Here is a 12,799-nt window from a genome sequence, read left to right as displayed (position 1 = left end):
ATCGAGCGTACCGTATCTTGCTAGAGTTAACTACTTGTTAATTATTTAGAGCTATGACGCCTTGCTTTTCCAGACTAGTCTCAATGCGTCGGATAATAAATTTCTGGAAAATATTAAAAAGGCCATATATATCAGCACCGACCGCTGGATGGTTTCGATAGCTTTGCTTGGAAGGGACTCGCCAAGTATTATGTAATGAGGAATTGTCCTCGGTGTTCAGACTACACTGGTCATGAGGAATGAAGAGAAGTATCCGGAAAAACAGGAACATTAACGATAGTCAGGATGGGCCAGTGCGTAGCAGGTCATGTCTAACCAATCTCACGGAGATTTCCGAGGTAGCTACCAGGAATGGTGTGGTGGCAAGGCAGTAGATGCCGTCTACAGGGACTTCAGCAAGGAATTTCTCAAGGTTCCGTAGTGGAGGATACTCGAGAAGGTTCAGTCGCTTGGCTTTCATGATGAACTATTACATTGCAGTCCCCATTGGCTACGTCGGGGAAACTAGAGTGTGGTAATAAATGGCTGTCTCTCTGATTGGGGACCTGTGACGTGTGGAGTGCCGCACGGATCGTTGCTGTCATTGTTGTTTGTTGTTTGTCATCTATATTAACGATGTGGATAATGATGTCGTTAACTGGATCAGCAAACTGCCGATGACAGCAGCATTACCTGTGTTGTTGACAGCGAGGAAGGGTACCGGAGCATGGTGTCGTAAACGGGATCTGGACCAGTTGGAACAATGGGCTGACAAAACGCGATTCGGATTTTATGCAGACAAGTGTTAGATGTTGCACTTTGGGAGGACCAGCCAGCGGTGGTCTGACACAATGAGAAATGGGGCACTGAGGAGTACGATAGAACAAACGAATCTGGAAATTCAGGTCGATAATTCAATGAACGTTGTGGCACAGTTACACTGGGTCGTGAAAACAGCTTTTCGCATTTTGGCTTTCATAGAGCAAAGTAGTGAGTACAGGAGTTGGGATGTTACGTTGATGCAGTTTACGACTTTATTGAGGCCTAATTTGGAAAAAAAAATTGTGTACGATTTTGCTCAATTACCGGCTACTGCCGGGACTGGACGATTTGAATTAGAAGGAATGATTACATATGTTGGCACTTTATTCTCTAGCGGGTAGAAGACTGAGGGGAGATTTGATAGAGGTATACAACATCATGAGGCGTATAGAGAGTGTAAATGCAAGCGGGCTTTCTCCACTGATGTTGGGCGAGAAAACAAATGGAGATCATGGGTGAAGGGTGAAAGGTGAGATGTTTAAGGGAATCATGAGGGGAAACTTCTGCAGTCAGAGGGTGGTCAGTGTGTAGATAGTGCTGCCAACGCAGGTGGTTATTAAGATTCCGATTTCAACGTATTAGAGGTCATTGGATAAGTTATTGGATTCTTTTCTTTTTCAATCTTTTTATTGATTTTCATATATAAAAATATAACATAACATAATATTGAATAGGTTATAAATACACTAGGCTTGAAGTTAAATTACTAATAAGATATCAATATCTTATTGAGATATCAGCGAAGAACATCGTAAAATAATCAATCAAACCTGTATTAATTGTATATGAAAAAGGATAATCAAAAAAGAGAGAAAAAATACAAGAAAAAATATATATTAAAATAAAGCAATAAACCTAAACTAACATGGGCAATGATAATAGTTTATATATACATGATAGTATCAAGAACTCCGGAACTCCATACCAGAACAAGGATAAAAAGAGAAAAGATCCGGAAGAGGTCAAATTAACTCATATGAAAATGTCGTATAAACGTTCCCCAAGTTTCTTCAAATTTAATTGATGGGTCAAAAATAGTACTTCTAATTTTTTCTAAGCTCAAACAAGAAATAGTTTGAGAGAACCACTGAAACGTGGTAGGAGGGTTTATTTCTTTCCAATTTTGTAATATAGACCTTCTAGCCATTAGAGTTGCAAAGGCGATCGTTCGTCTAATTGAAGGGGAGAATTGACTACCATCCTCAATTGGTATACCAAAAATTGCAGTGATAAAATGGGGTTGTAAAACAATATTCCAAACTGAGGAAATGATAGCAAATATATCCTTCCAATAGTTATATAAGGTGGGACATGACCAAAACATGTGGGTCAATGAAGCAACTTCTGAGTGACATCTGTCACATTGAGGGTTAATATGGGAGTAGAATCGTGCAAGCTTATTTTTAGATATGTGGGCTTTATGTACCACCTTCAATTGTATTAAAGCATGTTTAACACATATAGAAGAAGAGTTAACCATTTGTAATTTTTCCCCATTTTTCTGTTGATATAGCATAATGAAGCTCTTTTTCCCACTCTTGTTTAATACTGCCTGACATTTCTGGTTGTATCTTCATGATCATATTATAAATAAGAGCCACTAAACCCTTCTGACAAGGATTCAAGGTAAAAATTATATCTAAAAAATCCATCGGAGTTGAATTGGGAAAGGATGGTAAAACTTTATTTTAAAAGTTTCTGATTTGTAAATAACTAAACAAATAAATTTTAGGTAACTTATATTTGTTAGAAAGTTGGTCAAAAGACATCAGACTACCTTCAAAAAAAAAGATCACGAAAGCATGTTATACCTTTCCTTTTCCATACGCTAAAGTCTTGATCTATTAAGGAGGGTTTACAAAAAAAGTCAAATAAGATAGGGCTATCAAGAACAACATTTCTCAGAGTGAAAAACTTACGAAATTGAAACGAACTTCGTAACGTATGTTTGACAATAGGGTTAGATATCTGTTTATTGAACTTGACTAAATCAACGGAGAGAGAAGAACCAAGAACGGAGAATAAAGTGTATCCTTGTGCATCATTACATTCCAAATTTACCCACTCTGGGCATAATGGTGAATCCAAATCTTGTTTCAAGTATATTAAGTTTCGAATATTATTCGCCCAATAGTAAAATGTAAAGTTAGGTAAAGCTAAACTACCATCTTTTTTAGGTTTCTGTAACTGCTTTTTACTTAACCTGGTGTTTTTATTTTGCCACACAAATGAAGAAATTTTTGATTCTATGTTGTCAAAAAAAGATTTAGCAATAAAAATTGGTAAAACTTCAAATAAATATAAAAATTTCGGTAAAACCATCATTTTAATAGCATTAATCCGACCAACCAATGATAAGGATAAGGGAGACCATCCAGTAGTAAGTTGTTGAATTTGATTAAGCAAAGGTAAAACACTAAATCTGAATAAATCTTTATGTTTCTTGGTAATTTTTATACCTAAATAAGTGACGTTATCAGTAACAACTTTAAATGGTACCCTGTTATTCAGCAAAGTTTGCGCATTTAAAGGGAATAATTCACTCTTATTCAAATTTAATTTAGAACCAGAAAAAGCTACCAAACTGAACCAACAAAGATAGAATAGCGGGAATAGACCTATCAGGATCAGAAATATATAAAAACAAGTCATCAGCACATAGTGATAACTTATATAACTTCTCATTACGGCTAATACCAAAAATATTAGGTGATTCACGAATAGCAATGGCTAAAGGTTCTAATGCAATATTAAATAATAAAGGACTTAAAGGATAACCTTGTCTCGTACCGCGAGATAATTGAAAAGAAGAGGATCTATGATTATTTGTAAGAACAGAAGCAACAGGTTTACAATATATTAGTTTAATCCATGATATAAATTTAGAACTAAAATTAAATTTTTTTAACGCATTAAATAAGTATGTCCATTCAACTCTATCAAAAGCTTTTTCAGCTTCTAATGAAATGACACATTCTGGGGTTCTGGGTGAAGAGGTATAAATTATATTAATCAATTTTCTAACATTGAAAAAGGAGTACCGGTTCTTAATAAAACCAGTTTGATCTTCTGAAATAATCTGTGACATTATCTTTTCTAACCTAATAACTAACATTTTTGTAAGAGAATCTACATTTAATAGCGATATAGCGCGATAGGATGCACATAAGGTAGGATCCTTAACTTTTTTTAAGAATTAGAGAAATAGTAGCCTCATAAAAAGACTGAGGTAATCTTTTCTTAGTAAATGCATCATTAAAAATTTCACATTACCATGGGGAAAGCAAAGAAGAAAAAGTTTTTAAAAATTCCATAATATAACCATCAGGACCAGGGGCTTTGCCTGAATTCATTGATGAAATAGCCTCTCCCACTTCAGACATAGAAATAGGAGCATCAAACAAACTCCGATCTTCATCTGTCAGTTTGGGAATATTGAAATTATTTAAAAAATCATCAATCATGGACAGATCGCCATCAGATTGATTTAAAGATTTATAAAAATCTTGGAAAGGTTTATTAATTTCTTTATGATCAGTAGTCAAATTACCATCTTGTTTACGAATTTTAATAATCTGTCGCTTAGTCGAAATAGATTTTAATTGGTGAGCTAATAATTTACCAGTTCAATCACTATGAATATAAAATTGAGCCCTGGTCTTAATTAGTTGATTCTCAATTGAAGAAGATAATAATAAGCTATGTTCCATTTGAAGCTCAACTCTCTTCTTATAAAGTTCTTTGGTAGGAGTCACGGAATAAATCTTATCAACTTCTTCAATTTTATCCACCAACATAGCTATATCAAGATACATTTGTTTTCTTTTATCAGCGGAATATGAGATAATTTAACCGCGGATAAAAGCCTTAAAAGAATCCCAGAGCATTCCTCTGTCAATATCTTCAATATGATTTGTTGAAAAAAAAACAAGGCAATTTGCTGTTCTATGAAGGTGATAAATTCTGGATCTTGAAGCAAAGTAGCGTTGAGTCTCCAAGATCTGGTGTTAATGGAAGAATCCGATACCTTAATAGACAACTTCAAAGGAGCATGATCCGAAATGGCAATAGAATCATATTTACAATCAATAACATCTGTTAATAAACGGTGATCAATAAGATAATAATCAGTTCTAGAATAACTATGATATACATGTAAAAAAAACGAAAATTCTTTGTCTTTAGGATTCAAAAAGCGCCATATTTCATTAGTTTGCGAATCAACCATAAAGGAATTAATAAGTCAGGCTGATCTATTCGGAAGAGTTCGAATAGGTTTAGATCTGTCCATTAAGGGATTTAAACAACAATTGAAATCTCCACCCATTATCAACATATGTTCATTTAAATTAGGAAGGGAAGTAAATAAACGTATAAAAATTCAGGGCAGTCAAAGTTTGGAGCATAGATATTAACTAAAGCCACTTTCCGATTAAAAAGTGAACCGGCAATCAACAAAAATCTGCCCTGTGGGTCAGAGATAGTTTCATGATGTGTGAACGAAATTGCGGGGTCTATAAAAATAGACACACCCCTAATTTTGGCAGTAAAATTCGAGTGACATTGTTGGCCCTCCAGAACCTAAAAAAGCGTTGATTATCCTCCCTCCTAATATGGGTCTCCTGTATGAAAATAATATCAGCATTTAATCTATGGAATACTTTAAATATTTTTTACGTTTAATCAGATGGTTTAAACCATTAGTATTCCAAGAGATAAAATTAATAGACTTATCCATCATGCTAACATTAATTGTATATATCATAAAAGGATAAAAACCACATAACCCATAACTCAGGAAGAAGGGGAAATGATTCAGAAGCAACCGGAGAACGTGACACTTCAACAATATTAATAATTTAAAATCGGCCCATAAACTAAAAGCAAAAAAATAAAAAGCAAAAGCTTGAAAAAAAGACCCCTACCCCCTCTCCCAAACCCTCGAAAAAAAGCCAAGCGGCAGGCGCACAAACTAATACTAATATTACCCCCATATCAAGATGGCAACTCCACGAATAGGTGAGAAGAGACTATACAACACCCAGGTTTAGATGAAGGGTTGATAAAAAAGATATATCAATCAAAAAGAGAAAAAAAGTAATATAATAAAATAAAAAAATCATTAATAAAAAAAGAATAAACTTTAGAGTTTTAAAAAAGTGTAATATGTCTTTAAGAAAAATCCCATATTCAAATACAAGTAGATGACATATTCCAAAGGCAAAGACTTATGGGAAGAAGAAACGACATTTTGAAAAAAACCATATTACAAATTATAAATGTAAATTCACCAATCGATCAAAAAAAAGTAAAAAAAAAAAAGTCATCAAAATAGAATAGAAAAAGGATTCAATAATCACTACAATACAGAAAAGGTCTAAATATCCAAAACATTCATCCCATATTCAAGTACAAGCAAACAAATAAACGAGCATGGAAAGCAAAGTCTTATGGGAAGAAGAACCGACATCTTAAAAAAATAAATCTTATTACAAAGTATAGATGTGTATACACAATTCAGAGAAAAAGAATTTAAAAAATCATTCTAGTAAAATTGAAAGAGCATCTATAACCGTGATAAAAAAAAAAACCCGGTCTACAGACCGAAGTAAAGAGCTACAACGGGGCTTCAACATTTACAGGCATTTTTTAAGGAAAAAAGCCAAATTTTCTCACAATAAAAAAACCATTGAGGAGAATCAACAAAGATATAACACATAGTTCAACTTATGGTAGAAGATCGATATTCCTCGAGGAATTTCTTCGCGCCGGTCAGAGTTTGAAAGAAGCGCAGACTGTCGTCACCCAAAGTAACTCTGAGATTCGCTGGGTATCTTAAAGCTTGATTAAGTCCAATCTGATGAATTTCTGCCATCACTGGTTTAAAAGCGATTCTTTCTCTCATCACTTCAAATGAATAATCTTCAATCATACGAGACTTATTATTTCTCTGAGAAATCATACGTTTCTGACGAGCTAAGCGGATTAAGAGCTCTTTCTCCCGGGGATAATGGAGGCGAACAATCACAGCCCGTGGCTTGTCACTCGAGGCCGAGAATCTCGAAACTCTGTGGGCACGATCAATAGTAGGTTTAACTTTCAAAGCCTCAGCGCCAAAAACTTCCCACAGTAAGTTAGAGAAAAAATCAATTAAGTCACCAGACTCAACATTTTCGGGAAGTCCAATGATTCGCAAGTTCTCTCTGCGAGATCGGTTTTCATGATCGGAGATTTTAAACTTATAATGCTCTACTGTTTGAGCAGTCGACCGTACCTTTTTCTCCAGTGTTTCAATTGTACGTATTTTTTGACAAATTAACTCTTCAAGAGTCGTGATCTTGTCTTCATGCCGTTGAATATCTAATGCCTGCGATTGAAGCTTGGTATCAAGCGATCTAACAACTTCTTCAATCTCAGATATTTTCGAGGTAAGTTTACTTTCCAAACTAGCAAGTTTAGTATCCAGTTTAGTATCCAGAAGATTAGAAATTGCCTTGAGCGATACAGGCTCTTTAGACGATTTCTTAGCTGTAGCCATTTTAAGTTTGAAAAGATTAAATCAAGGATAGTTTTAAAACAAAAGTAAATCAGAGTTGTTACACTGTTATTGCAAGCTTTGTGTTTACACAGCCCGTGGAGAATATACGCAACACACACACAACATGCTGAAGGAACACGACAGGCCAGGCAACATCTACAGGAAGAAGTACAGTCGATGCTTCATGCCAAGACCCTTCCTCAGGACTAACTGAAATAAAAGATAGTTGCTATTACCCTCGCCCTCCTCTCTCTCTCTCTCTCTCTCTCTCTCTCTCTCTCTCTCTCTCTCTCTCTCTCTCTCTCTCTCTCCCCCCCCCATCCATATCGACCCCTGGCATACATCTCCTGCAATCTTTCGCTCGGCTCCCAGCTCTACCACCGTCTTCTATCGCCTTCCCTCTTTCCCCTTGTCTTCTCGCCCGTCTCGCTCCTTCCCCTTTTTCTTTCCTGTCTCTTTTTTCCCTTACTATATCCCCGTATTCCTAGCACAGTCTCTCTTTCCACACTATCTTCTCACTCAGTTCTTTTCTCACCTCAGTACCCGTTTCAGCCCCTACCTGTCTCATCCTTCAGACTCCCCCTCTGTCTCAACCACCATGTCTCTCTCCCTGTGTCTCCCTCTCCCGCTTTGTTACTGTCCGCCAGCAGTCGCTACCCAGTCATATTCCACGTCGCTTGCTGCCCCTGTCTTTCCTTCTCCGAATCTCTTTCACACTCTCTCTCCTGAGACACTCACTCCACCATCTTTCACCCCAGTATCTCTCCCGTACATTCTCTCTCCTACCCCAGTCACGCTGTCGTTCCCCAATTTGTATCAGCCCCAATGTTTTGTCCAAGCCTTTCTCTTATCACTTGAGCACAGCATTCTGTCTCTCATACCTCTTCCCCCCAGTGCTTCTGTCCAAACACTCGTCTCTCTATCCAAGTCTCTCTGTCCTCTCAGCCTTTCTCACCCCTCCACTTCTCGCCCACTATCTCTTTCTGCCTCAGTCTTCCGCTACGACATCTCTTTATCAACGATTTCTCTTTCACTCTGCCTCTCTCCCCAACCAAGTCTTACTTTCTCGCCCTCTTTTACTCTTTGCTGCTCCCTCTCTACTCATTTGATTCTTCCTCGTTGTTATCTCCCACGTCCATCTTACTTTCTGTTTGTCTCTCTACGCCACGTTTGTCTCTTCTGACTTTCTCCACTTATATCTCGCCCTCGTGTTCCCCTGACAAGGTGATACAACTCAGCTTGGAATTTAACAAAGGGAGGATGAAGTCAGATACGGGGTGATTGATATGTCTGTGGCCTAAGGTTGAAGGAGCCAATTTTAGAAAATCTCGGTAGATGGAAATGAGTTATTAACTTCAAGCTTTCTGCATAATCACTCAAAGAGTTGACCTGCACGTGCATGTAACGAGAGGTGTATAACTCATCTCCTTCTACCTTTGGTCATGAACATCAATCATCCCTGCTGTCGACCGCTCTGCAGGTCCAAGACACCGACTTCTACAAGGAAGGGACCGTATGCTCCACGACAGGTGGACTAAGTGTGTAAATGTAGGATGGGGCTATGCGGAAAAATAAATGTGCTCGGTTTTCTAAAATTTACTCCTTCTACCTCAGGCCACGAACATATCAATCACCCCTCGTATATCAGTGAAGAAAGGTGAATTACTGAGGCTTGAGAGAGGACCGGGCCAAAACTGTTTGGGAAAGAACACTGGCAGCGATGACGGCACAGCAGCAATGGCTGGGTATTCTTGAAGCATTTCGTAATCCGAATAATATGTCCATCGAAAAAAGAAGTATTCTAAAGGCAATATGACACCACCGTCGCTATCATGAGAAGTCGAAGCCAACATGAAACCCAAAGAGAAGGCATAGCTTATAGAAGAAAAAGTGTAATGTAGTGGTAAGCTTGTTGTTAGCAGAAGGCAAGAAATAATTAATATATGATGTCTTTGAAATATTGAAATGCGAAGGTACACGATCCCACAATTTGAAGGGGATGACAAATGCTTCCTCAGATGCATGAAGTGTAAAAAGAAGCGATATTGGATATCAGACCGCTGGAAAACGATGCTGGAGAAGTAGGATTAGCAGGACAAGAAAATGACGGACGGTTGGAATAAGTTCTTATTGTATCTGTGTGCACTGTGGAAGTTAGGAGCGTCAGGGGGCAGAGATATTGGAAGTGTGCCATTACTCTTGAGAAGGTTCTTAGAAAACTGCAAGCTCAAAAGGTACAAAAGTCACCTGGACCAGGATTCTGAAAGAGATGCCTGAAGGGGCACGTTTCAATACTTAATTGATTCTGACATAGTTCCAAATACCGGGTTGGGAAAGTGTTGGAGTCGATTATTAAGCGGGTGTTTTTCCAGACACTTGGAGGCACATGATAGAATGGTTTGTTGCGAGGACGTAGCGGTGGGACGAACCCAAATGCTGAACACGGGCGCGGAGACCGTATCGGGAGACGCTGCCGTTGTAGCGAGCGTAGTAAGCGTTTCAAGGAGCATTTACCCGGAGTCTTGGTCTTGGAAGATAATTCAGGAACAAGGCTAGATCTGGAACTGTTAGTCCTAAACACTGTGGAGTGAGGTTACTTGTACACGTGTCGACCAACGAGTGACACCGTCGAGTAGTGGTCACAGTATTCATATACTACTTTAGTTGATGGATTGCAGGTGTTCGTAATTATTGGAACTTGGGAATTGATTGGGAACTAAACGAGGTTATAAAGGCCCAATTCCTGAGGAAGATAGCCAGATGCCAGAAGGGACCATGACAGACCTATCTCATTCCCTAACAGGAGGTCCAACTCTGCCCTTTCTCTAGTTGGTACGTCTATGTATTGCGGCAATGAACTATCCTGCACACATTTTACAAACTCCAAACCATCCAACCATTTTACAGTATGGGCTTCCCAGTCTATGTGTGGAAAATTAAAATCTCCCACAATCACAACTTTGTGCTTACTACAAATAACTACTATCTCCTTACAAATTTGCTCCTCCAATTCTCGCTATAACTGTTACTACACCGTTCCTATCCCTCAATTCCACCCAACTAGTCTCCCTAGACGAACCCTCTAATCTATCCTGCAAAAGCACTGCTGTAATATTTTCTCTGGCAAGCAATGCAACACCTCCGCCTCTTGCCCCTCCGATTTTATCACACCTGAGGTAACTAAATCCATTAATAATTAGTTGCCTTTCACATCCCGCCTTCAACCATGTTTCACTAATAGCTACAACAACATATTTCCAGGTATCAATCCATGATCTAAGATCATTCACCTTTCTTACAATGCTCCTAGCATTGAAGTAAATGCATTTAAGAAATACTACATCTCTTACTCTGTGTATATTCCTAACGGTGCAAACAACTTTGCTATCTTCTTTTTATTCCTTCTCCCCTTCATCTTTGGTCAGAGCGCTCCCCTTCTCTATCACCTGCCTGACATCCATCACACACTGTCTGCAAGCTTTCTCTATTTGTGAACAAATCACCTCCCTCTTTGTCTCTGCAATTTGATTCTATGCCCCAACCATTCCAGTTTAAAGTCTCCCCATTAGGCTTAGCAAATCTCCCCGCCAGGATATTGGTCCTCCAAGTGTAAACCGTCCTTTTTGCACAGTTACAACAGCCCCAAACGAGGTCCCAATGATATAGAAATTCGAATCGCTGCCCATTGCTCCTATCCCTCAGCCACGCATTGATTCTCCACCTCATTCCTTTCACTGTCGCGTGCCACATGCAGTAATCCCGAGAATACTACCTTTGTGGTCCTTCTTTTCAACTCCTCTCCTAACTCCCTATATTCTCATTTCAGGACCTCTTCCCTTTTCCTGCCAATGTCATTGGTACCGACATGTACAACGACCTATGGCTGCTCACCCTCTTCAGGATATCTTGAACACGATCAGAAACATCCTGGAACTTGGCACCAGGGATGCAAACTACCATCCGGGTCTCCTGACTGCGTCCACATATTTGCCTATCTGACCACCTAGCTATCGAGTCTCCTATTACTACTTCCTTCGTCGTCCTTTCCCTACACTTCTGAGCCACAGTGCCAGACTCTGTGCCGGAGACATGGCCACTGCCGCTTCTCCCAGATAGGCTGCCCCCCGCCAACAGTACTCAAACAGGTGTACTTATATTCAAGGGGTACAGCCCCTGGGGTACTCTCTAGTACCTGACTCTTCCACTTCACTGTCCCAACCATGAAACACTTGTCTGCCTCCCGTGGCCCGGGTGTGACCACCTGCCTGTAACACCTCCTCACTCTCCCAGACCAGACGAAGGTAATCGAGCTGCAACTCCATTTCCCTAACACGGTCCCTTAGGAGCTGCAGCTCGGCGCACCTGGCGCAGCTGTGAACGTTCGGGAGGCGAGGTGACTCCAGGACCTCCCACATCCGACACCGAGAACAGCAAGCTGCCCTCACATTCATAATTCCCCCTTTTCTCAATTAACAGGAAAAATTTAAAACAAAACCTCCCTTGCCTCGCCCGTTTCCGCTTAAGCCCGTTGAGCCAAAGCTCTGAAGCTTCACTCTGCTCCCGGCGCACTGCTCTGCCCGCAAACGACGCCTCCCGCTGTAAGAGGCTGCGTTTTAAATCTTCCGCGTTTCATTGCCCGAAGCCACAGGGCTGCGCGGTCCCGCCTCTCTTAACCCCGATGAGAAGAAAAAATCAAAACGGCTCCCACAGCACACCCGCTCCGATTCTCAGACTTCCTTCTCCAAATTCGCAGCCAAAGAGTCGACCTTCACATCTCGGACAACCATCTAAACCACGCGTGCTCTAGAGGAGGTTCAAACTGACAGCGTCGACATATCCCCACCGTGTACTGACATTCTGCTAGCGCCAGGGGGCCCTGCAGAGTCAGCACGCCGCTTTGAATATCAGAAATGTCGGATGAGAATACAGACTTTTCTGAAGAATGATTGCCTCCTCTTTCAGAGAGACAAACACTCAATCTGGAAGCAGGTTGGGAAGGAGAATTGAATAGCTGGACCGAAGAGTGACTAAGCATCTACGTGAAAGAAATGTGAAAGTTTCTTCAGAAAACACCATGACGGAATCCATAGTTGAATAAATCACAATTTGACCGCCCGCTGCATCGGAGATTTTATTTGTTGACCTTCCCTTCTCTGAAAACGAACAGAAGCGGCCCTAAAGCCCACGCCTGCCGAACACCACTAATCAGCTCCGTTTAGTCCCACTCCTTGCATTCTGGCATTCAGACGGTCTGCCATCCATCATATATTTTTGTATTAAGGGCGTTTTATCCTGTTTAGAAACCTCAAGCGCGGCACATTGTCAAAGGCCTTCTGAAAATCCAAGTAAACAACATCCACTGACTCTCCTGTGTGGAATCTGCCTTTTGGTTTCCTGAAATAATGCCAACAGATTTATAAAGCTTTACATGCCCTTCAGGAAACCACGGTAAAATCCGCC

Source organism: Hypanus sabinus, unplaced genomic scaffold (assembly GCF_030144855.1).
Source record: "Hypanus sabinus isolate sHypSab1 unplaced genomic scaffold, sHypSab1.hap1 scaffold_339, whole genome shotgun sequence".
NCBI lineage: Eukaryota > Metazoa > Chordata > Chondrichthyes > Myliobatiformes > Dasyatidae > Hypanus > Hypanus sabinus.
Note: the sequence above shows the minus strand (reverse complement) of the source record.